Genomic DNA, 25,551 nt, shown 5'->3' with positions numbered 1-25,551 from the left:
TATGAACAGAGTACTCTTACCCCAAACAAAATAAAATAGTTGTTCTGTACATTTGCAGTGTTCTTAGATGTCCACATTGAAATGGTTTTGGCTTTAAATTTTAATTTCTGTTAATTCACCTCTTAATTTCTTTTCTGCACTCCTTTACCCTGAGCTGATGAATAAAGCTGTATCTTATATGAAATATAAGACACAGGATTCTATGGAGACACGACCAAATTTAGATATTGTAGGTCTGTTTGAACTAGAATTCACAGAACACTGTAAGGGATTTAAGAACGTAAACCTAAATTAAAAAACAGACTATTTAAACTTGGTGTTTTTTTCAGTGGGCTGTGGAGAGCAAATCAGAGAACTCAGAGAAAGGATGAAATAGTACTGATGCTCTGTCAGAAGATCACAAGACAGCTCTTCCGTGCAGCATGTTTCACAAGTGTGCTTCTGAAACGCCACGCGGAAGCAGCAGTGCTGGTCTCCCTCGGGTTCACAGGTGATGAACTTGAACTCGCTGTGACCCCCAGCTCCGTTTTGACTAACAGGCTGGGTCAGATGTGATGACCAGGCCTCGGTAGTTTGCTCACACAGCAGGAAAGTGCCAGGAGGAGGTCAAGTCCCCCCAGTTGACAGTAAACTGTGGAGGGAAAAACATACTCTTCTCAGAGCACCAGTGACCTCTGACCTGTGTGATTGCAGCTCCATGCAGCCGTGTGGAAGAGGTGGCTGCTGCTCCTGCCGCACGAGAGAGCCTCACAACCAGGGCTGCATCTGGCTGCCAGATGTCTCGTGAGTCAGGGCGAGGTGACTCCGGGTTGGGAAGAGTTTTCAGGGGCAGACAAAAAAATCCTTAACGGGAATCTAGTGTTCCTCTGGGACGCCCACCCTGCTGAGAACCCAATTACTTTCAGGTTTAAGTGACCTCTGGGCAAATATGTCACCTGATTCAGCCTGAGGTGAAAAGTTCAACTAATGTACTTTTTTTGGAGTATTCCTTGCTGGCAATGAAGGTGCACTGGAGAAGATCTTTAACATTAGCAACAACCTCTGATGCTATCAGCTGATATTGGAGAAAAAATCTGAATGTCCATCATGTGTGATTCTGTGTATCTTGAACTCCTCCTGTTGATAATGAGTGATTTTAAATTTTAAATTTCAATTATGTCCAAGAACATAGTGGATGTGAAAAATAAAATATGAGCAGAATAAAACACCACACAACAACAAAAATGGATATGAAAAATCTGGATATGTTGATATGTTGATATGCAGGAGGCCCACCCTGATTTGTTGCTGGATTTCACAATAACAGGACAATAACTACACAAACCATTTGCAGCACTTTAGAGTCAAATGCAATTCTTCTGTGCCTTTCTTGCATATCTTATATTTTTGTAAATATTTGTAACTGTCATATTTTATAGGAACATATTTTTGTAACCCCCTGCCCCAAATAATCACTGTTTGTTAATAAACATGGTGGATTGTGATCATGCTCGTGTTGGCAGAAGGAGGAAACTCTGCAGCCTTTTTCTACAACATCGTGGGCTGCTGAGCCATCTGCCTTAGCTCATACTGCAGGTTTCACTGGTGCCCACATAGCCCTGTTGTGCTTGGCCTGTTGCATTCTTGCTTGTGGGATCAGTCATGGAGATGACTGGACTATAGAGTCCAACAGGTGCTCCGAACAAACCCCTGTCCTGTTTAGCCATTGGGAACATATAGCAACACTAACTATCTAAATTGTTTTAGTGGCAGAGAGTGCAGGTGATGAAGGAATAAATCCAAATAAATAAACTCTGAAATGCATTCACTTAATGGTACAGTGTCACCATTTAGTCCTTAGACATAAAAAAGCCTTTTCATTTGAGAAAGATTAAAAAAATATATTTTAAATATTCAGTGATCAAAATCAGATCTTCTTTAGACCTTTCTGTTCCATACTGCAGTGTTCACGTCGATAACGCGCCACATTCCAATCCAATGCAATAGGATTCTGTAGGTTCTGGGGAATATTCATAGTCAATGCCTGTGAAGATGTACAGTAGCTCAGTTCCAAGTTACACAATCACGTGTATTTAAGTTGTTATCAATGTCCTTAGCAATCATGTCTTTGGAAAGGACTCAGTCTATAGGACTATTATTGAGATGAGTCTTTCAAATTGAAAAGACAGTGAAGAGCTGCAGCAGAAGGCAGAAATGTGACATTTTTTTCAAACTCCAAGCGAAGCAGTTTGGAACATGAAATCACGCTAAACAAATAATAAATTATGGCCTTTATGTGTAAGGATTCATGAAGTTTATAATGAAAGTATGGGAGGGACGACAACAGGCAAGTTCAATCGGCCTCAGCTGCCAGGAATTCCTACTCACCCCTGATGTCATTTCCTCACCTCAAACGTTTTAAATACCATGCGTGATCCCTTTCTCTCCCTTGCATACATCTCCTGCACCCCACCTCCACCTCTGTAGCTGCCCCCTGCTCACTCCTCACTCTGTATGTCCTCTGGCCAGGAGGTCAGCCCTCAGCCACGTGGGTTAATACAGATTTATAGTGACAAAAACACTCCATAAACCTTTCAATACACTTAATTTTGGGGTGTAATTATTTCTAGTGAACCTTCTGTTCTCAGTTTTAAAGCTTTTGCACAGTTTCCACTTGTATTAACACAACCGTGAAAGCCTAGTTGTGCTTCACTGTTGACTGTGCTGAGATGCAGAGGAGGCCATCGGGCTTATTTTTAGAGTATTGAACTTCGAGGACTTTGACTACTTTAATAAAGTCCCCTTACGGTCGTGTCTGTTCAAGGCTTAACAAAAATCAGTTCTTTCAGCCTGTCAGTGTTGGAGGTTCTATTAAGCCCAAGGATATATTTAGTTGTTACATTTTAACATATAGTAATACCGCCTTCATTTACAGTATGTAAGTGTCACATAAACACTTTTTCTGCAGTAGCCTCTTCTGTGTTGGTGGTTCCCAATTTGCTTTTTTAATGTAGATTTTTACTGCCTGCATGCAAAACTATCCAGAATTTTAGCTAAATCATTTGACTTTTATTTGCTGCTCCTAGAGTGTCTGCATATCCCTCGATTCTGGTTTCATCTGCAAATGTGAGTAGTTTACTAACTACCAGAATCTAGATCAATTAGGAAGAACAGTGGACTTAGTACAGATCCCTGTGGGACTCCACTAATTACATCATCCTAATATGGTTAACCTAATATGACTAATATGAACATTTAACCCTTATCTGTGCATTCTGTTTTAAATCCATCAACAAATACTCAATCCAAATACAATCCAAACAATTGACCTCTTATGAGGATCTTTATTAGAAGCTTTCTGACAATCTACAGTAATATACCATACAGTATTATGTGTTTTGCTGTGAATTAACTGTTGTTTTTGCAAAGAAATTAGGGAAGACCTACATTTTTAAATCCATGTTGACTATTGTGAAGGATCGTATTTCTATTAAAGTTGGTTCTAATTATTGACAGATATATTAAGTGAGACAAACTGGTCATATTGAGTTGTGTAAATAGTTTCTGAATAACATCTCTTGCTTCCTTGTTAGCAGTTTGTAGACTAGCATTTGACCCTGAAAATGTGTTATTCTTGATAATAATAATGATAATGTTGCTTTATTAGCCCTATACAATTTCTTGCGTTAGGAATTCATCTTTTCACATACCCCAGCTTGCTCTCCATGAGACACACAGACAGGGAGAGAGAAGCTTGGGGTCAGAGCGCAGGGTCAGCCATTGTACAGCACCCCTGGAGCAGCTGGGGTTAAGGGCCTTGCTCAGGGGCCCAACAGAGTAAGATTCCTCTGCCGGCTGCAGGATTTGAACAGGCAACCTCCGAGTCACAGGCACAGAACCACTGCTCTGCACCACTCGCGTTCTTCTAGTACCCAAAACTCTTCTTCCTCTTGTAAGCTGATAGTTTTTAATATAGAACATGTTCTGTATTTGCTGATCTTTTAATATTGATCTGTTTTACTTTTTGTTTGTTTCCTTGCTGAAAGTGTCTTCTATTCCCAATAATTGGAATTCCAATGATGGAAATGTCAAGATAAAAATTGAAATTAATTTGAACATATAGTATTACACTTATATTTCTACAGACAACACTCCCCCCCCCCAAAAGAAACTGTTCATATTTGTCAATCTCCACCGTACAACACTGTAAATTGGTTCACAGTGAAAACTACCCTCCACCACCTCATGACCCCTGATTCCATCTGCAGCCCATTGTGGGGCACAGCTGTCAGAAGCTTCAGTTCCCTGCCTCAGGCTGCAGGTTTATTTTATGTAATCTTAGTGCACAATCGCATAAGTGATGTGCTCTTCAAAGCTGGAATGAGTTCTAAGAATTTAAAGAATGACATTTTTATATCACATTCCAAACCCCAGCATCAAAACTCTGTACGTGGTGAAGCATGAGGCCCTAGTGTGCATCGTGGGAAGATGAGCTCACCTGGCTCTGGACAAGCCTCTTTAAGGCTGCAACCTTTTTTTGATGTTTTGGAAAACACACACATCGACATCATGTCGTTGTGTCTGAAGCCGTTGAATGAAAATCTGTTTGATTTTTTTTTAATTCTTGAAACATTGACCAGTGTTTCAGGGTCGGGTGCAAGCTAACCCAGGGGTCGACACCTGTGACTTGTCAGGAAACACATTATTAATTTCACAGAAAGGAGCGAGGCATAAATAGGATTTTCCTGAGTTTGAATCTTGAGCCACGTCAGACAGTGAGGGACACTAAACAGACGAGTAGGCGGGACCAGGGAAAAGGTGATGCTTTTTAGAAAACCAGATTTAAGTAGCTGGAAACGTTCAAAGCCAACTCTGCCAGACACTGCCTAAAGCTTTGGACAATTTAATCAGTAATTTTAGATATTAAACTCTTTGTATTACAATACACCCTCACCTCACACCTACAGTACAACATTAAGAGCTCAAGAAGAAAAAGAAGCTAAAGCACTTTGTTCAAAAGTTCATTTTTTAAACATTTGGATACCAGAGAATGAGAGACAAAGTGATTCTCCTTCTCTTTCACTCTTATCATTTACTGTACCTCATGTACCACTGGAAAGAGACACAGCACAAGTGAGAGACCCGGCACAGAAATGTTGTTTGTTTGCATGTTGAAAATCAAAAAATCACTTGTGAAGTGCAGCTTAGCATAATAAACAGAATAGAAAGGCAACTCCCAGAGTCCAGGAATGTTACAGCAATAAAGTAAGAGCAAAGCATGTTGATGTTTACATCAGTCACGACTGATGCTTAATGATACCATGAACAAATAATCAGGTGTGCTTGGGGGCATTTACAAGCAGCCTTCATGCTCAATTAAAAGTACATCCTAACTGAAAAAAACACATATTCCAGAAAAAAGGAATAAGCCCCAAAACCTGGAATTGTAGAAATCCATGGCATTTGAGCAGTGCAAGGAACCTTGGATTATAAGGCTTAACACTTTAACGTGTTTCTGCCACTTGAAAAAATCTAGTGACCAGAAGTAAGTGGAAATCAGTCATTTTACTTTGGTGAAAACTGTGTATTAAACAAAATTAATTTATTTTAAGGTATTAGTTGAAGATTATTTAGATTAGATTTGAGAAACTACAGTATCTGTGAATTTGCTGTAAACAAAGAGTACTGTAGTTAAAGTTCACTCCTGACACAAATGTGCAGAATCTGTGTGGATCACAGAAATTTGAAACAAACTCACACAACACCGTGCAGGTACCGTACAGTACGCAACAAGCATGAATCTTTATCCCCTACAGTGAAATTCAAGGGATGAGACACTGCACTTAGGGCCATCCAAGCAGCAGCTCTCCTCTAAGTGATCTCACCCTCTTTGACACTGTTTCACGCAGGGCAGCATGATGTCACACTAGGACTGAGGCAGGATCCTTAAGGCTGTATAGTCTAGGACACAGAATAATTACATTGACATGCAGTGTAAGTTACCAGGAGCTGTGGAGAGCTAATTCCCTAATCTTTCACATATCTTTCACCAAGGTCAGTTTTTTTTTCCAGTATTCTTCAAATGAATACGCTTAGCCTCAATTTGACATTAGTATAAATCCCAAAACCAATATGCAATTTGTTAGCCTCTCTCTGCAGAACCCCAGGAGCTGTTGTCAGGGGGAGTTCTGGTAAGGATTAAGATTCAGGACCGTAAGAGATACAGTCACATGACACAGCCTTTTCAGTCCTCTTCTCTAGGCAGTGAAATCATACCTTGCTTTTACAAGAAATCCACAAGGTGCTAAAACAAACAAAAATGTTGATTCAACCCTACTAAATCATTATTGATAGCTCTAACAATGACTCACTCACTCAGTGATGCTGTCCAAATGTGCTCCATAATGACATTTTTCAGAGACACACAGGCCCTTTGTGAGAGATATCCCGATGGCTATGGCCTCGGTAATTGTAGTTAACCAGGGATTAAACTCATGCGGATGTGTGGCTTCTGTTGAGGGGATTATTTACATTTGTCAATTTTTCAATACTAGGTATCATTCATGGAACACAGCGTGCCAAGTTCAATAGAAAACTTGGCACTATCCCATCCCAGGGAATAATTTAATTTCCATATGGAAGGATTGTCTAAGAGATGGTAAAAAAATACTATAAAATTATACTAAAATGATCCTATACTCTGCTTTTTTAGTGAGCTTCATAAAAATGGACTAAATAAATAAACACTTCTTGAAAAAGATTTTTGGAGTGTAAGAATTACAAGTTACGTTATTGTGTAACACATGCATATTTACACTCGTACCTCAGCAGTCACTGTCTGTAGCAGGGAGTGGACACAGCAGAGTGGACACAATAGCCACTGGACCTTCAACAAGCACAGTGTGACAGTGGCGGAGCTCGGACCTGGGCTCAGGGCTGCGTGCTCTGGGCAGGTCCTATTGAATAAGCCATGTTCCCCCTCGTAGGGTGGTGTGGTGGTGCAGTGGTCAGCATAGCTTGCAGTCCTGGGGCCTCTGGCTCAATTCTGGACCTGGGCTGCTATCTGTGAGAAGTGAAAGATTTCTCCCTCTTTTTGCTTTGGTTTCCTCCCACAGTCTGAAGAGGTACGGGTTAATTTTAATTGGCTTCTGTGAAGATGGGACCTGGTGTGAGTGAGAATACAGTGTAGCTGGTGCTCTTTCCAGGGTGGGCCCTGCCTTGCGCTTGCTGCTTGTCTCCAGAATGGGCTCCAGCTCCCCCGTGATCCTGATGGGATGAAGCAGTTAGGAAATGGATGGATGGGTGGAGGGTCTTCCCTTTAGATGGAGACTCCCTTATTTTGGGTATTACCTCCAGACATCTCCCGGGACTGGTCTGCTCTTAAATCCCAAGGTTTCCTCTTACACCATATGCTTTTAACTATGTGCCTAGATTTAGACTACAAATCCCCCTTATTTCTAAAGTTTGTGTATATCACTTTCTGAGGTCTGTTCCTCAAAAAAAGAACTAAAGTATGGTTTATTTGTAATTTGTTTCAATAAGAACATAAACTTAAATCACAGGAATAACCTTTTTTAGTTGCTGTTTTAATTCTACTGTTACATTTCTCATAAGACATTTGAATTGAAAATATACTGTACCACACACCATCCAAAGGAAATTCAATTAAGTGAAATAGATCTGAAATCTTCCCCATATGTTTATATATTAATTAGTTACACTTAAATCACACTTCATTCCAGTGTCCCACAGGATTAATCTTGCGTCTTAAAAGGCTAAAGAGGTGAAGGGTGCTAAATCTCTCCAGTTTTGAAAAAAGGATATTTAGAAGACAGTTAGTTCTGTTGTATCAATTCTTAAGGGGTATGTTTCAGTTAACCCCAGGAAACTATTTTAGACTCAACAGAAGTTACACAGTCACAGGGTTACAAACAGAAATTTAAAGGAATTCATTTATAGAATTCAGAAACACTTTGGAATGACTTCACAATGGAAACACTTCGGAAAGTACGAAACACTTATTTACACACAGAGTTGCGGCTTTCTGGAACAGTCTTCCCAGTCTGATGGTTGAGGTCCAGTCTCTGCACTGGATAAAACTTTAGATTCACTTTTATAGTAAACTGTCAAACAAGAAAGGCGTGCCACAAGGCCTCTTCTCGTTTTTAACGCTTCCTGTTTTCTTATGTTCTTGAGTGGTTGTCCATACCAAAGAAACAGACAGTCTGGACTGCAAACACACTAACAATAAATAGTAGCTTTCAATACCCTAGAAAGTCCAGTGTAATATTAACTTTCAAAAGTTATTTTTGATTTGTCACAGTTTATTTACACAAATCAGATAATGTTCTGACTGGCTGAAAGAGACGTTTATAAACCTGAAGGGCTCTCCTCTGTCCGTCTGGGCTAGAATGCTTAGTACTCTCCTTCCTGTGCTGGAGACCCCTGTGTGGCTGTAGCACAAGGCACAAGGCACAAAAATAGACTTTAACTCCTACATCCACCTGACGCAGCTCAGGAAACCTTGGTGTGTTTTTTACCTGTATATTACCCAGAAATTATATGGAGAGGTGCTAAAATGCAACAAATGTGCAGTATATTTAAGCCAATTGAATTTGTTAATAGCTCTCAGTATTTGAAATAGCTCTCAGTATATGATACATACAGTATGAACAGGTAACGGGTTTATTCCATGCTGAAAAGAAAAGAAAGGAAACACAATGTTTCGGCTGTAAAGCCTGTCCTCACACCTGAAGAAGGCTTCATAGCCAAAACGTTGTGTTTTCTTTCTTTTCTTTTCTTTTCAGCTGGAATAAACCTGTTACCTGTTCCTTTGCAGCCTACTCATGCTGACCCAGCTACTGTACCTACTATGATAGATATGTATGTACTGTATGTTCAGGATTCCCAGCTTGGTCTCAGCAGCCTTTGAAGGCTTCATGCTATGATTTCATGTTAAGCTCATCTTTATGCTGCTGCTATTATTTGTAGACACCAGGATCCTACTGCACTTTCGCAGTATGAATAAAGCCAATGCATTAAATCAGGAATTAAAGCCGCAGAGTCCCCCAGGACAGTGTCATGCTAGAAGATTATCTGGGCTCTTGATAAATACCAGATGAGCCTGGGTACTGAGTGAACAGACAGCCTTTTGAGCTCTGCTTCTCCCTGACGTCAGGTGAGGGCAACAGATAATGAGAATCTGAAGACTGATATCATCTGCAGCTTAGTAATGCCAAAGGAATATCTGATACAGCATTTACTTTAGCTCTCCTCTCAAATCCTGGATGCAGAAAATAGCATCACTTTTCCTACTTCTGAACTCTTCACGAAGCAAACACTGATAATGGAGGATTTAGTGCAGAAAAGTACCAGGAAGCAATGAAAACGGCCAATCTAGATTCATTTAATTTGCAGATGAACACCAGGAGGGTCTGTGTTTGGATCTGAGTGGTGTTTGATTAAAAAGAATAAAATATTCTAGAAGACATTTTACCATTTGATATGTGGAATTTATTAAACACCTAAATCTCCCTGCAGAGCACCTGCAACTGTCGCAGAGGGTTTCAACAGACAACTTTAGCCGTGCATTAGGGCTCCACAGCTGTAGTAAATGGAGATTTAAGTTCAGTTCAGGCCTATAACTGTAGTCTGTTAAACATGCTGAAGAATGGCCAGCACACGCAACAGTACATCTCCATGTTGCTGCTTCTGCGTGCTGTCGTTATTGTTTGTCAGCTCCAGGCTTGCCGTTTATGGCTGTTGGTTCTGAAAGGAGAATCTCTGGCAGGAGAGGCAGATTCGTTTCCAGAAAGACGCTTTGATGTGAGTCAACTACCATCACTTCAAAGCCACACACATAACCTGCAGTCATTGCAGATCGTAAAGTCTCTGGGGTGCCATTCCAGAGGAACCCTTCCATTTCCCTGGAAAGCCTTTTCCACTTAAACACTGGGACTGACCAATGGACAGGTCGCCTCAGCCCAGCGAAGGTCAATGCAGAAACTTTGCCACAGAAAGGAGAGAATCACCAGGATTGGTCTTGGCTGCCGAAACCTGGTCTTTAACCTCATCCAAACACATCACAAGCGCAGATGGTACCTCATGCCTGTGTTCACCTGGGTGAAATGACAAATGATAGAATGACATCTTGAGTATTGTACAATCTCCCTGATTGTAGTCTACATAAATAAAGAGCTCCCACAGCTGACAACTCAAAAGCCTTGTCTCAGAGCCGAGCACTACGTGCATGGCCCTTGACAAGCAACACAAGGGAGAGTAATGCCTAGAGCTCATTCAACACAAGTACATAATACAGCAAACAGTAAATGGGTGTGACCTGTATAGCTTTTGTTTTTCTACTTTCTTTTTCTGTGCAGTTTCTGTTTCAGTCTTAATGCTGCCTGTCAAAACACAGGTTTAACCTTAAGGTCTTAGCTCTGAGCATTTTTTTAAAAAAAGGTTGATTCTATTTGTAGATAATTGGCACTAGTAGCAATGGTAAATTTCTAAGGCTCGTAAAATGTAATATATTGTGTTCTGCTCTGTAGTCTGGGGTTATTTAAACAAACCACATGAATGTGCTGTTACATACCGGTAATCCTTCTGTGTTTTACTGGCAGCTTTTACAGAGTTCTCCAAGGTCATCTGCAACTCCAGTGCAACAAAAATAAGTAGTTGAGTTACAGCCTCCAGGAGGAGAAGGCTCTGAAAACAGCGGAGAGCCTGCAGGGGGGAGTCCTTGTACAGGTCAGGCGCTGGAGAGAAATCAGCAAAGCCTCCTCCTCGAGCCACCACTGCGCCTTCTACCACACAGAAACACCTGTCTGGTGTGGCCACAGAGCTCTCGCCTGGCTCTGTGATTGCAATGCGGCATGTGAATCTCCAATCTGACAGTCATGCACAGATGATGTACAGTATCATTCTAGACAGACTTCATAAGACAGCAGGCTGACCCTGTCTGGTTCTGGGTGGATTCCTGCAGAGAAAGATGCCAGGACACCTGGGACGATACTGTCAAGGACAACGCAGCAGTCCCAGGAGTTAGTCTCATGAACTGCGATGACTCCTCTTATTGTTCAGTTGATAGAATTTAGGACATTATAGAATGGACATGCATATGATAACAGAAGACACACAAAAAATTAATTATCCTTATAAGCCTCAGAAAAATTAATCAGTTGTCTTATTTCTGTAGTGGCTATCTGAATATACAGTAATATTTACTTTCTGCAATGATCATTGTTTTTATTTACACTGATACACTGTATGAAGTCAATGTACAGGTACTGTATTATTTCTTCAGTAGCTCAGTAGAGATCCCTGGAGGGAGGTTTACTAGAAAGATGTTTAATTTGGATCTCAGACCTATGTTTTTGGATTTCAGACTTTGGATGTTGGATCTTGGTTTTATCCAGACAGTCTATGCAAAGGATGAAAAACATCTTTGCCAACCAGCCTGGACTAAACAGAAAGCATTGGTTTAAACTAGAAAGAAAGAGAATTGTCCTCCATTTCCAGTGTGATACTTACTTTGCCTACATCTGATCCTCATGATATAATTATAATCATGCAGCAGAAATTTAAAATGAAAACCTACCAGCAAACAAACCGCCAGGGAAAACTTTAACCATTTTTATGTTGTGTCTAATACTGGAGCTTAGTTTTCTTCTTGTTTTTATTAAGGAATTATCACAAAAAGATATAGCCAAATATATACAGTATATATATATATCTCTCCTCCACATATTTTTATTTTTTAAAACAGTAAGGCAAACTTTTTAGGACCCTGGACAGGACACCAGTCCATCACAGCAATCACTCATTCATATCTCCTCCTTCAGAGCCTTTTCAGTCCACCCCAAGCAACCAGCTGGCGGAGTTTCCCTGAGCCCCGGGAGTGCAGCCCCGCTGCAGCAGAGATTTGTGCTGAAGCCCTGGGCCAGAGTTCTGGATTCTGTGCACCTCCTGAATGCTGACCAGCACTGGAGAACGTTGGCACGTAGCTGCCATGACCGGTTCCCACACATGGTTTTCTGACTGCTGAGAGACTCAGTCGTCCTCGTCGGCAAGTCAGTTTTCAGACCACAGTGAGACACCGCTCCGATCTTGAAATCCCCTTAATGGGCTGTGGTACTTTACGAATATCAAAATTCTGTTTTTTTTACAAATTCCAGGTGTTTTTGATCCAGTCAAGAGGCTCTGTCCACTGAATGAATCAGACTTTTATGAAAAATCATAATGCAAACAGACAAAATGCATAGTTTTGAAATGTAAAAACATCCTTAGCTTTCTTTTTCAAAAGCCCCAGAAAATAAGAACTGAATTTAGATAATTTTTCATAGCCTGCAATTTATAGTCTGAGATATTAGAATATATTATTTATTTCTAGAATAGTTATTATCTGGCACATGTCATCTCTAATTACTTGAAAAATAACACATAAATAACAAATAAGAAAAGAAACACAATGTTTTGGCTGTGGAGCCTTCTTCGGGTTCCTAATAACCTTCATCTCTGAACTGGCTTCATCACTCTGTTCTCCTCCCCACTGAGAGCTGGAGTGTGGGGAGAGTACTGGTGCACACTAGTGCTGGTGGAGGGGATCCCGATTACCTGTAAAGCGCTTTGACTGGAGTGTCCAGAAAAGCACTGTATAGTATAAGTGTAAAGAATTCTTATTATTGCTACTTCATATGTGGGAGTCTAGGAAGTTTAAGATTTTAGTGGGAGTCTGGAACAATTTACCCAGCTATGTTGTTGAAGCTGATACCCTGGTTTCTCTCAAAGAGCAGCTGGATGAGCTCCTGAGTACAATTCACTACTAACTACTAACAGTGCTAGATGGACCAGATTGCCTCCTCTCATTTGTAATTGTTCTTATCTTCTTAGTATTATATTCACCCAAGAAACCACTTGATAAATTTCCTGAGTGATCTTGGAGGGTTAACATACACTCCAGCCTAGGGACACCAGAAACCTACAGTATGACTGCATACAGAACACACAGTAAGACTACTGACACCTACAGTAGCTCTCACATCGGCTGATCTGCAAAATTAATTCATTTCATTGTTAAAGACATCATTTTGTGTTTATGGATTCTAAAACAATATTTATCTTTCATAAAACAAGCAAATAAAAACCAGAGAGGATGATAATGCTTTGATTTAAAGCAAGAGGGCAGTTCATGTATGAAGAAAACATAGTGGACTTTACAGAAAGGAAACTGGCAAACAATAGTTGACTTCAGTTTGCTGTTGTGAACCTGAGCATTTCAATGAAGCATAGAAGTCTGCTTTATGTCTGATCAATAAAGGGCAGTGATGTTTGGTAGGGTTTGCATAGTCTCCTGCACAGCAAAACCACTCTGACAAGATGTCCAATATTTATTAGTCTTGGCTTCTGGTTTGGATTTTTCCTTCTCAATCAGGAGCTTTGGGATATTTAAAAGAAAAACATGCTATTTTCTACATCTCTCCTGAAGTAAGATAATACGACTAGACAAAGACACTGGTTCCTGCCAGTATAGCAGACAAATGACAGAGCAGTCTATCAGTAATGAGGCTTGTCCAAGAACATCTAGACAAGGTGTCTGGCTTGTCTGCTGTGGCAGATTTGGAAACCTTTAAGAATACTCACTCTCATAAAAGAATGAGACCTCTTTGGTTACTTCAGCTCAATTATGTGAGATTCTAAATAAAAACATTGCAGTAAAAATTATCTCATTTCAAGCAATATTTGTAAAACAAGAAATTATTTAGTGGTGTTGGTAGTAGTAGTGAAGGAATTTCCTGTCAAGCAAGCTGTGAAATCAGCCAGGAAGTGCAGAATTAATTCTTTACTTGACAAAGCAGCTTTTCAAAGTAAACACCTTTTGATATTTTTTTATATTTGTGTTTGAAGAAAATGTAAGACAAATAAAAGAATCAAACACTCAGCATTTAAATCTGAAACATTGCAGTAACGCATTCAGTGACACAGTCCATATTAGTTTCAGCCCAAGGTGCCTGGGGATGTTAATGGCACTTTTCAGAATGCATGTTTTCATTTAAGGAAATGGGTCTGCCCTAACTCTAACACCAAAGTGTTTGTGAAAATTGAAATAAACAACTTAATTCTTGCTTTTCCCACCATGGAGATTTCCACTTCCTGAGCTGTGATTTCTGCCTCAGTCATCTCTTAAGGGTAGAATGTGGCTGGCCAGAGCTCCCTGGTGCCTTGGGAAATGTGTTAAACAGCCTCATGGGCGCAGGGACTTGACATCATTCTCATCAGGGCGAAGCCACTTCAAAGCTCTCTGTCCTGCAAGGGGAGGGGGGGTGACAGCGCAGGGGGTGGACACATGGTCCCAGGCCACTGCATAAACTTCATCACACCAGATTTTCTCTGTGAAGTTACTGCTGACATTCTTTCATGTCAAAATGCAATGCAAAAGCCACATTCTTGACCCTAGTGGCTAGATTGAAAGAGAATCACAAAGCAGGAACTTGCATTTGTTTAACCTGATGGACCTATTGTTCCTCTAGTGTGAGCATTGAACAACACAGAGGAGAATAAAACTGGTATCAACAGTCTTCTGCATCTGTCACTGGTCTCTGTACAGATTCGCCCAGAAGGCCATTTTGATGGGACGTTTCTGGGGTTGCTCTTTCATGCGGTATCTCACTTACATTAGGTCTGAAATAATAACATTTCCATTTCAGCCTTTGATAAAGCTGACCCTGACATGAACTGTAACTAAATATTTAATTAGTTTACAGTAGCGAAATATTTTCATCCACAAAAATGTTGAGGGATTTGTTTATGATTGGAAAGATTTTGAGACAATCCTTTTAATTTGGCACTGCCGCTGGACTCTATTACTGCTACAATTTGCTTAAATTAAGTAATAAACATTTGCTTCTAATCAGCTTTCCCCCTTTTCCTCCTGAGGCAGAGCCCTGCGAAAGCAGGAGGAAAAGAGGATGCAGTATTGTCCAGTAGGTGTCTCCATACAGCGCCATCTTTCTCTCACCTGCCTTTGAAAAGCTGAGCTCTCACCCAACACATGAAGGCCTCTGCCATTTATGCTTAGAGTTCTATTTAAGCTTTCATTTTTTAAAAGTTTTACGAAACAGTGTCCAAACATTCCTTTAAAAAAAAAAAGGGAAACAGTATTAATTTTGCTAAGCTTTACAGGCTGGAGAAGCAGCCACAATGTTGCTTCATGGGCCTATGAACTCTTCATGGGCCGTGACTTTAACAGCTGTAATCCATTTACATTTGTAACCTTCACGTTAGCTGAATGACCCACAGACACGTCTTTTCTCATCGTGCCAAACTATAACCTCAGTGGAAGTACTCAAGTGAAATTTTTCTAGCTTTCTTTAACAACAATCACTTTCCTAAACTCTAAACTCTAAACTCTCTCTTAGATTTATAAGCATTTCTTTCCCATTATGTGTGGCTTCAGGATAATTGTATCACGAAATGGAAGATTGTCCAAAAACAACTAAAAGATTGGACTAACGAGATCCTTCCTACATTAAATTCACATCAAAACTTAAGATGGTTGGTCTTCAGGTTGCATAGCATGCATGCTTCATGGATACAGTACCGTCTGGTAGCACATCCAGAATTTCCACGCTAGAATGCTTTTGTCTTAGGCTTTTGTTTTCTAGTGAAACCAAGCTAAAAGTCATTAAAGTAAGTACTGTAGACAGCCCTCTTAGGTCTGAAGTGCCTTAATTTACAAGAGCAAAGGCAGTAAAACAAATAGAGCCATCTGAGACGTGCAAAAGGCAACTGGGACTGAAAATACATATTCAAGATTTCTTCTTTATTTTTCTTTCCAAAGAAGGTACACTATGATCTTCAGTGCGCAGAAGTTATTCCTGCTTTACATCTGTTTTGCTTTTCTCTGGAGCTTTTTTCTGAAAATGTGAATATCCAGTCAATATTACATTCTCTAGCACAGTGTCAGAGAACACTTTTGTGTCTATTTTGGGATGCAATCTATTATATATAGTCTTTTATTGTTGTTTCCTATCTTTCTGCCCATAACAGGACAATCAGAGTACTAAAGTCACCATATTTCCAACTTAAATCTTACGCTTATTTTTCTTGCTTAATGATCACTGACTAAGTTGTACAGTATATTCTCAGTAACCCTTATATAGATTATGTTTAGAACTTTTAAAATGACACTTGTTCTCTAACAATTTTTTTATGTGTAATGCTGTTCTAACACTCACTTAAACAAGACTTGTATCAATATTTGAGACAAGAGCCCAGCGCACCTCTAGTTCTCTACAATGAGAGAAGTGCTCCAGTCTGAGCCACAGTCATGCCACCAGATGACTGTGACTGGGATGCAGCCAGTCCAGGATGAGCCGAATCAGCCGAATCAGCACGCAGCAATCCTTGAAGCCATCAAAGGAGTGTGTCCGTGTGGCTGAAAGGCAGGAGTGTGGACTAGAGATCAGGGCTCTGAGCTCAGATTTGTAGGAATGTGGATTTCAGTCCTTGGAAGGGCACTGTTGCTGTGCCCTTGAATCCTGGTACTTTGTTCAGATAGCCACAGTGAGATACCTAGCTGTACAAATGGGTAATAATAATAATTCATAATTGCTTATACTTATATAGTGCTTTTTCTGGACACTCCACTCAAAGTGCTTTACAGGTTATGGGGATCCCCTCCACCACCACCAATGTGCAGCATCCACCTGGATGATGCAACGGTAGCCATAGTGCGCCAGAACGCTCACCACACATCAGCTCTCAGTGGGGAGGAGAGCAGAGTAATGAAGCCAGTTCAGAGATGGGGATTATTAGGAGGCCATGATTGGCAAGGGCCAATGGGAAATTTGGCCAGGACGCCGGGGTTACACCCCTATTCTTTTCGAGAAACGCCCTGGGATTTTTAATGACCACAGAGAGTCAGGACCTCGGTTTTATGTCTCATCCGAAGGACGGCGCCTGTTTACAGTATAGTGTCCCCATCACTATACTAGGGCATTAGGACCCACATGGACCGCAGGGTGAGCGCCCCCTGCTGGCCCCACTAACACCTCTTCCAGCAGCAAACTTAGTTTTTCCCAGGAGTTCTCCCATCCAGGTGGGTTCAGTGGGTTGCCAGTTGTGAGTTGCAGAATGATATGGCTGCTGGCTACATATCACTGGCTATGGGTGTAACTGGGTACATATGTAACTTTCTATAAGTAAATCGTTATCAGTCAAATAAATGAGTAAAGGTTCTCTGTAGTGAAATGAGAAGTTGTTGCTGGAAAGCCCGTTCTTAGTAGACAATTGACTATTCCAGATTGGGAGTGCCCACAATAAAATAAAAATCAGTGACTTCAGATTAAGAAGAAAAAGGTCTGACACACCCTACACACAAATCACCAACAGCTGATGGTGGGTTTCCTCTGGTTAGCAGTGCGGAGCCTCAGTGCACCATCTTGGACTGGATCTGGAATTTGTGATTTGCATGTTTTGGTGTAACCTGGGCCAGGGTTCATTACAGTTAATTAGATTTTGTGTGTTTTAATTTTCTCAAATATCAAGGGATTTACAAGCCTTACTGTTTTCATTTGTGTCTATTATTCCTAAAATGATTCTATTCCTATCATGATTAAGTCCCATGCTATATGAAACATACTACTATTTATTTCTTTTTAGAAATATGCCTTGCACATTGTTAAAAAATGAATGGAACAGCTGTTTATCATATTTTGGCTTTAAAAAAAACCTAAAAACATAAGTCTAACCCAGGGAATTTATCTTGTGGCCCAGCCCTTGCCACATACATAAAAATGTAAGATTGCAGATGGGAAGAAGCCATTTGTCTCATCTTAGTAGTTTAGTAGCTGATTAAATCAAGATTTTTGTCCAGTTGTTTGATGAAGGAGTCCAGAGCTTGGGCTTCAACCACCTGGCTGGTGAGCCTGTTCCAAACACCCACTACATTTGAACACTTCTACATTTGAAAGATGTGTTAAAGAAGTCCTTAATACATTCCCTTTTAGTTAGCAGTTGTGGCTCAATGTCCTTTTTCGCTACTGAGTCTGAAACAGTCCTCAGGGCTGAGCCAGTTAATTGCTTTGGTGAGAGCTCAGCAGTATTTATGGTTACAATTGTAAATCTGGTCAAAAGCATCAGTCAAATTAATGAGTAAAAATGCCATATACCCCTTAGGATTTAATACATTTAGATTCAATTTATTCTTCTGCTCCTTTGTTGTGGACTGAAGAGAACTAGTTCCTTTATCCTGTCCATTCAAGTTATTCTTGTTGCTCTTATCTGAGCATTTTCTAAGGTTAAATTATTGTGTTGTAGTACATGAATATAATTATATCATTAATTTCTTTAGATACGTGATTCCATATTATATTCCTTATTAATCAAATTCTAAAAGTATGCTTGTTGACTCCGGTATCGAGCGTATTCACAGAAAAGCTTAAAGCTACCACTTTTTATACACGTTATTTCGCATGTTAGTTAAAGACTTCGATGCTTAAAATGTTTAGGGAGAAATGGAATACTGGTGTGTATTTTTTCTTTAAGGTACCGAGACCAGCCATATATTGTTATACTGTATGTTTATGTTACAAAATTAATATTGTTTATGGCCTTCACACGCGTTATGCTCCTATTCTTTTTATGCTCAGCTACTAAGATTTCCCTTCAGTGGTAAAATTCCATATAAATATTCAATACTAAAACGGGCACAGTAAAGACATTTAAATCTTTCTACGACCGACCAACGCACCACGGGTGTCGGTCAATCAGTCACATTCCGCGGTATGACGCGCAATGACATAGCCAATTTCCCGCGGTACGTGTCTGTGCCGCGCACTTTGAATGGCTGCATCTGTATGATTTCTGTGGTACATTAATCATCATAAAGCTCAAGACTCTAAATGAGGTCTTACTAATGTGTTGTAAAGCTTAACTTTCTTGAACTTAAACTTCACAGGTTTTACAGCATAGCTAATATTTCTGTTTGTACTTTGATTGTTTCCCCTTATTGCACTAAATTGAAAAACCTAAATAAACATTCAGAACCCTATGTCTACTGTAGCTTTCTTTAGCACTGAATCTCCCATGAAGTATGTATAGTATTTGTATCTGTTATCTGTGAGAATCATTTTTCTGTTATCAATATGTAATTTATTTAAATTAAATTGAATTTGCCAATACTACTGTTTTGCAATAAACTAGTTTGTTCCTAAGATCAGGAAGAGCAATGGGTCTAAAACGGATCCCTGTGGAACACCACTGCTTACATCTGCTCATTAGGAAGTTTTGCCCCTTAACACGCCATACCCTGTTTGTTAACAAGATCTCGATCCAGATGCTGGATGACCTCAGATTCGGACAGATTTGACATGAACATTTCATGTTTTAGAGAGGCATTACCAAAAGCTTTATGGAAATATTCCGACCTCTTAGATCAGATTCTGAAAAAAGGATTTTTTTTCACGCATAATGACCCTCAATCATTATTGCAATTTGTTCAAGCTCTAATTAATTAGACAAGAAATTAAAAGGATTGTCTTAATTGAAGCCAGTGAAATACTCAGTCATTTTGACATTTTATCACTATAGTAACACATCTAGAATTTGTTTTCCAATGGAATTGTTAAGATCATAAGGCTAAATCTCTCACATTCTTTACTTGGGATCTGATGAAAAGAATAACCTGCTGAAACCATGGTTGCCCCGTCAGAGAAGGATTTGTTCATTGTTAACGCACTGCTCCTGCTTCTGACCTCCTCTCTCCAAAAGGGGATCTCTGTGAGCAGAACCAAGGTCAGACTGTATATCGGGTTTATTTATCTAGGATTTCCCTGAGCATAGATACAGATCATCCTTTAAACAATGCTGAAACAAAATCTAAACCAACACGGTTCATTTTCTTAACAGAATAATGAAATATATTCTACATAAGACGCCCATTGGGAGATATGCTGTTCTTCCAAATACCTTGTGATTATTAAAATTCTTTTCTTTCTGTGAACCCAGCATTGCGTGTGTTTCTTGGATAAAGTTTTGCAAGTGAAACAGTGAATAAATCTCAGGTTGGGTTTATTTAGTCTGCCTGCAGCAAAGGAAAACAGAATGCCTAATAAAAGATTTCCTTTTGCAGGAGCTTTTGCAAATTTACAGATTGTGAGTTATACTAGGGCTGAGGGGAAGGTGTTTTGTCTCCCTAGGGAACTGTTTGCACTTCATCATCCGATCCACCTTGTCTTAAGTAGGTTGAGAGCTGAGATGTTGAAGGATGTCATTTTGAGAGGAAAGGAAGGTGGGCTCCATTGTGTTGCCCGCCTTTGACCCAGTCATCTTTTAACACCTTTCAGGCAACATCACCACATGCAGGAGGTTCAGAGCAAACTGGAGGAGAGCAGCTGTTTCGCCACGCCCCTGGAGGGCTCGTCATTCCCTCTCGCATTCCAGCAAGGTTCCCCATTAGCCCATTAACCTCAGCCTATTTGAGGCTGCTTCACACACCTCTCTCTGCTCAGTGTTACAGTAGGTTTATCCTGGCTAGAGCTACTCGTCCTATCGCTGTGACCTTCTCGCTGTTTATTGGCTTCCTGGCCCTGGTTTGTTCTCCGACTACGTCTCCTGGTTTTGGTTTTGGCTTTATACTGATTGTAATGGTTTCGACTCTCGGCTTTTTCGGCTTACGGCTCCACTTCAGGTTTTGTACTTTGGCCCGGCTTGTTTACCTACGGCTTTCGGACCTCGGATTGTTATATCGACTACGCCTCTGGAGATCGTTCTGGTTTTCTGCATAGGGTCCTCACTACTATTTCCTAACAGCAGCACCCCTCACCAGGACCACCCCACCCTGCACAGTTCACTCTCGTGTGATCACCTTTTCCTCAGGAGGCCCTGCACACAATGTTCTAAATGATTATAGTCGCTTTGTCTTCGTGATCATGTATCATATGTTTCTCCTGTTACTGAATATACTCTCTCAGGTTTGCTCACCATTTGTTGCATTTCTTCTTCCGGCTCAGCCGCACACTCAGACGCTCCTTCACAAATTGCGCTCATCCTCCTCCTCCTCCTCCTGCTCCACAGGCCACAAGCCCAATGGCAGCCGCCCATTTCCACTTGAAACCCAGCTTCTGGTGCAGATCCCTGACTCCTACAGTATTTTACTCACTCAGTTATCACTTTCATTCTAGTCTCCCAATACATAGCCCAGATCACTCTAATGACTTTAATCTGCAAGTTCATTGCAATTCACCCCTAGGAACTAGCTGAAAGAGGAGCCAGTCTGTAACTCGTCCACATCCCTTGTTGCCAGATGAAAAACAAAAGGACAGGCTTCTGTGGCTTTAATCCAAGATGTACCTCACACACTCAAAACCCCGAATTAAACTCTCTTTAGGCAGAACGTCACTTACAGTACAGTGGTGTGATGTATAATAATAAAAGCCACAAATTGCAGTAAAATAGAACTCATCACTCTGCACACCCACTGCCCATTCAGAATTGCACCACACTCTGTTGTTTGTTGGAATAAGATCATCTGCTTTGCAAAGAAATGCAGGCATACACTGAGACATCAGGATTATCCACAGAACATACAGCACCGAGCACGGAGAGAAAAAATCCCAGAGAGAAAAGCCAACAGTTTTTCATGCAACCTCGAGACTAATGTCCCTGCTTCCAGTGCCATGACAAACAGCCACAGATGAGCTTCAATTTGTCTGGGTAAACATGCAAGCTGGTGAAGAGATCTCAGTACTGAGACTAAACAGTTTCTGTACTGTATGTAACATGGACACAGGCCCCTAAGTGGAAGGTCAAAGAAGCTGGATTCAGAAATGAAAAGATGGAGCAATTTTTTACACATATAGTCCTGTGGGTGAACCACAGAGTAAACTGTCACTCTTGGATCTTTGAAAGTTTTTGGAACATTTAGCAACTACAGTAGCCATGAAAAGAGAAAAAAAAGCCTTCACTGATCTGTGACCTTTCCCTGTTCATGTTCTGGTATCTGGATGCTCTGTTGCCACTCCTGTTTTCTCTACTGACAGCAGTGGAAACCTCACTGAATCCTGAGACAACTTCACACAGAGTAGAGAAGCGCTGTGGCCTGGAATAAAAAAATGTCGCACAGTTTAAAATAGACATTGAAAATATTTAGTTTAATCACCAATGGTTTAGGAAAGAATGCATTATGGAACCAGAGCTACGGAAAGCTCAGACAATATTTTTGTAATTTCTCATATGTAAACTTTTAGTGCTTTTGGATGTCATTTGTGTTTCCTTTTAATTTCTATTTAGTTCACATCCACACTTTGTGCTCCAGTCATTGTAATATGACATGAGATGTTGCAGTGAGTTATACTGCTTTGGAGTGTTGAGACACTGGGGAACATTATTTAATCCTTTCATGTTGTTCTTTACAACCTCTTGAGAATCTGGCAAAAACTCCTGAACAGAACTGCTTTAAAGACAGCCTTTGTGAATTTCGCTGGAAACCTTGAGTGTCCCTGCTAATGGAGTTCAACGTATTTTTTAGCTTTGAAACCAGATCCACTCCCATTTTTTATGTTTTTTATAAGACAATTAAATCCTTCTTCCAAAGTCAGGGAAGAGAAAAAAATCAAGATTGCCCCAGAAAACAGAATCACTTGAGCATAGTACTTGCTATACTGCAGCTTCTATACTGTATTATTCTGTATATGTTTCTATATACTTACTGTAGTACAGTATGTACTTGCTATACTGTATAGGTTCCTGCTGGTCCAACATGTCTCACAGAACAAGGAAGTGACATTATGGTGACAACACTCTCCGGGTCATCCCACCTCCCAACACCAGGAGATCAGTGTTCTGGAGTAGCAGGTCTGGGCTGCAGATTGGGTGCTCAGACGTCTGTTTGTAACAGTGGTTTGAAAAAACAATCTAACTGCAAAGGGTTTATTAGCCCAAAAGCATCGACAAGAGCTAATAGTGTTCAGGGTTCTAGACTCAGAAGATTGTGGGTTCAAATACTTTGGAGGGACATTGCTATTATGCCCTTTAATAAGGCATTTCAAAATACCCATAACACTTGCTCCAGTAAAATACAGTGCCCAGTTGTACATACTGTATAGACAGTGTAGAGAATAGTGCCAACCAAATAACTTAATTAATGACATAGATATCCAAAGTTTCTATATTGCATTTTTACTTTTTACTGACGTATTTGTCTGTTACTGTTTATATGTCTACATTGTGGCTAAAAATATACAGTACAACCACTTACTGTATAATTGACCTATAGATGTAGCCATTCAAATTGCGCGGTAAAACCCCGTACTGAGAGTTTCCAGGCGTAGGCAGCCGCAGTACGTGATTCGCTGGCCAAAGATGATCGACAGGTGGCACTTGTGGCGCATTAGTTGTTAGTGAAACGATTACTGCCTTGAATCTCTCTGCTGTGCCTCCGCTTAATCTGGAATTTTACTACTTCAGGGAAATTTTGATGGCTGAGCATAAAAATAACAGGAGCATAATGTCTCTGAATGTCATAAACTATATTTATTTAGGGATATAAATGCAAACTGTATATGGCTGGTAGTGGTAGTTTAAATAAAAAATACACAACAGTATTCCACTTTCTTCATAAACATTTTATGCATCAAAGTCTTTCACTCGGTCACTTACTGTGGTTATCTTGGAAAAATGTTGCTGTGCTCATTCTGACAATATTAATTTTATATACTTTATAAAAAGCTATAATGTTTTAACCTTTTCTATGAATACTTGCTCTCATTATCCCAGTAAATAGTATGGAATCACAAGGGTCTAAATATAATATACAGTATTTATATAGCTCAAAGTATTACCGTATTCCACTTTCTTTGTAAACATCTGCATGAATTTCTTTGACTCATTTGCTCGTGATTACGTCGGAAACATTTTAACCTCTTGACATGGGATTGCCCTGGAAGTGTTAATTTGGCACATCTAGATGTGTGAACCACTTACAATCCCATGAGTGAGTTCAGATAATAATGTATGTATATGTGGGAGATTTGCAAGCAACTGTAAAGACCAGTTGGAAAAAAAGTAGTGCCAAAGCAGGTGTCCAATGCCAACAATCCCCCAGCAGAACAGATGCACATAGAACACTACTGACATCAGAGGAGTGTTGTACTCTCTACTCTATGATGAATGATGGCAATCAGTGTACAGCAGCCACCAACTTCAACAACATGGCTGAGTAGTCTTTACCACACTCTCCGCACCCTCTGATCAAAGAAGAGTCCTATATATTAATAAGGCCTTACTTCACCGTGCTGTTGAATGCAGGATATATAATAAAATTTATTGTTCATCTTTTGCTTGTAAAAAGCTATAAAAATATATGATATTATAATTGATCAAAAATATGTTTGTCTTGTAACTCTTAAGCGAAGAGTTTTTCTCCAGGCTTAGACATCTATACCATGTGCAGGTGAAGCCTCATTCCCTCCTGACCGGGAGTTTCTTCTTGAACTCCGACAGAAGGAATTATGCAATGCTTTTCTTGGGCTGCAGCCCTAATCTGAGACTTGACAGTGGATAAGTATTTTTATGTCACTAATTTTCACCATGAAATGCTAAAGGAAGACAGAATATACATATCAAATAGGACTTTTTTAAAAGCTTTGAAACCTGATACTGGGCGCCATAAAGAAAATTGCCATTTCTGCACCTTAGAACCTGTCAGTCCATTCCCTTCTGTAGACATGGCCCTCCTCCTGTCTTTCCTTCCAGCTCACAAACTCTTCTAGACTTCCTTCTGAAATTAGAAGATAGTCTCCCACCAGCTACTTCAAATATTACTGTTTTATTGTACTGGACATTTCTGGTTCGATGTTCAGTAAATAGTAAACCTCCCTTTGTTTCTGAATTCAAGTATGACATGATAATGAGCACCCGTATTTATTAGCACACAACACAACAGAGAAAGGATCAAAGTTCCTCTTTGGTTTTCCATGACTGCATCATGGCTCGGACAGCGCTCAGACCTCAGCCCCTTTGTCAGTTTTTAATTGCAAGTTGGAAATTCCCAGTGGAAATCCACCATGAAGCAGTGGTGTTGTAATTTCTGATTGGCAGGTGTTTCGATTTTATCTGGGCATGTCTGCTTGGAAATGTCTCGGTGTTTATCTTGCATTACAAGGCAGGAAGAGAGCTACAGGCTTCCCAGCCATGTGTCTCATCGCAATCTGGCTGTGGTTCTGCTCCTACGACATGCACGTCCAGGCTCGGGTGCTGGCGGTTCCTCTTCTGAAGTCGGACTCCAAGCAAGGAGGCAAAGAACAACAAGCTCCAGTTTAACTTTAGATTCAAAATATGAACTGTACGTACAGAGCTCCGTATGGCACAGCTTAACAGTGTGTTCTAGTCCAATATTTAATGTAACCCATTAAAAATATTGCCACACAACTCCAGATGCAGCACTAGAACCACTCAAGGAAATCTAAGCAGCTCCATATTTCACTGGTGTTTCCATTTGCTGTTATGGTTTGAACTGTTACATGTAAGTCTTTTTTTCACATTTACTGTACATGAGGACCGTTTTACACTTAC

Source organism: Atractosteus spatula, chromosome 1, assembly GCF_055471065.1.
Source record: "Atractosteus spatula isolate fAtrSpa1 chromosome 1, fAtrSpa1.hap1, whole genome shotgun sequence".
Classification (NCBI taxonomy): domain Eukaryota; kingdom Metazoa; phylum Chordata; class Actinopteri; order Semionotiformes; family Lepisosteidae; genus Atractosteus; species Atractosteus spatula.
This window is presented reverse-complemented; position numbering follows the sequence as displayed.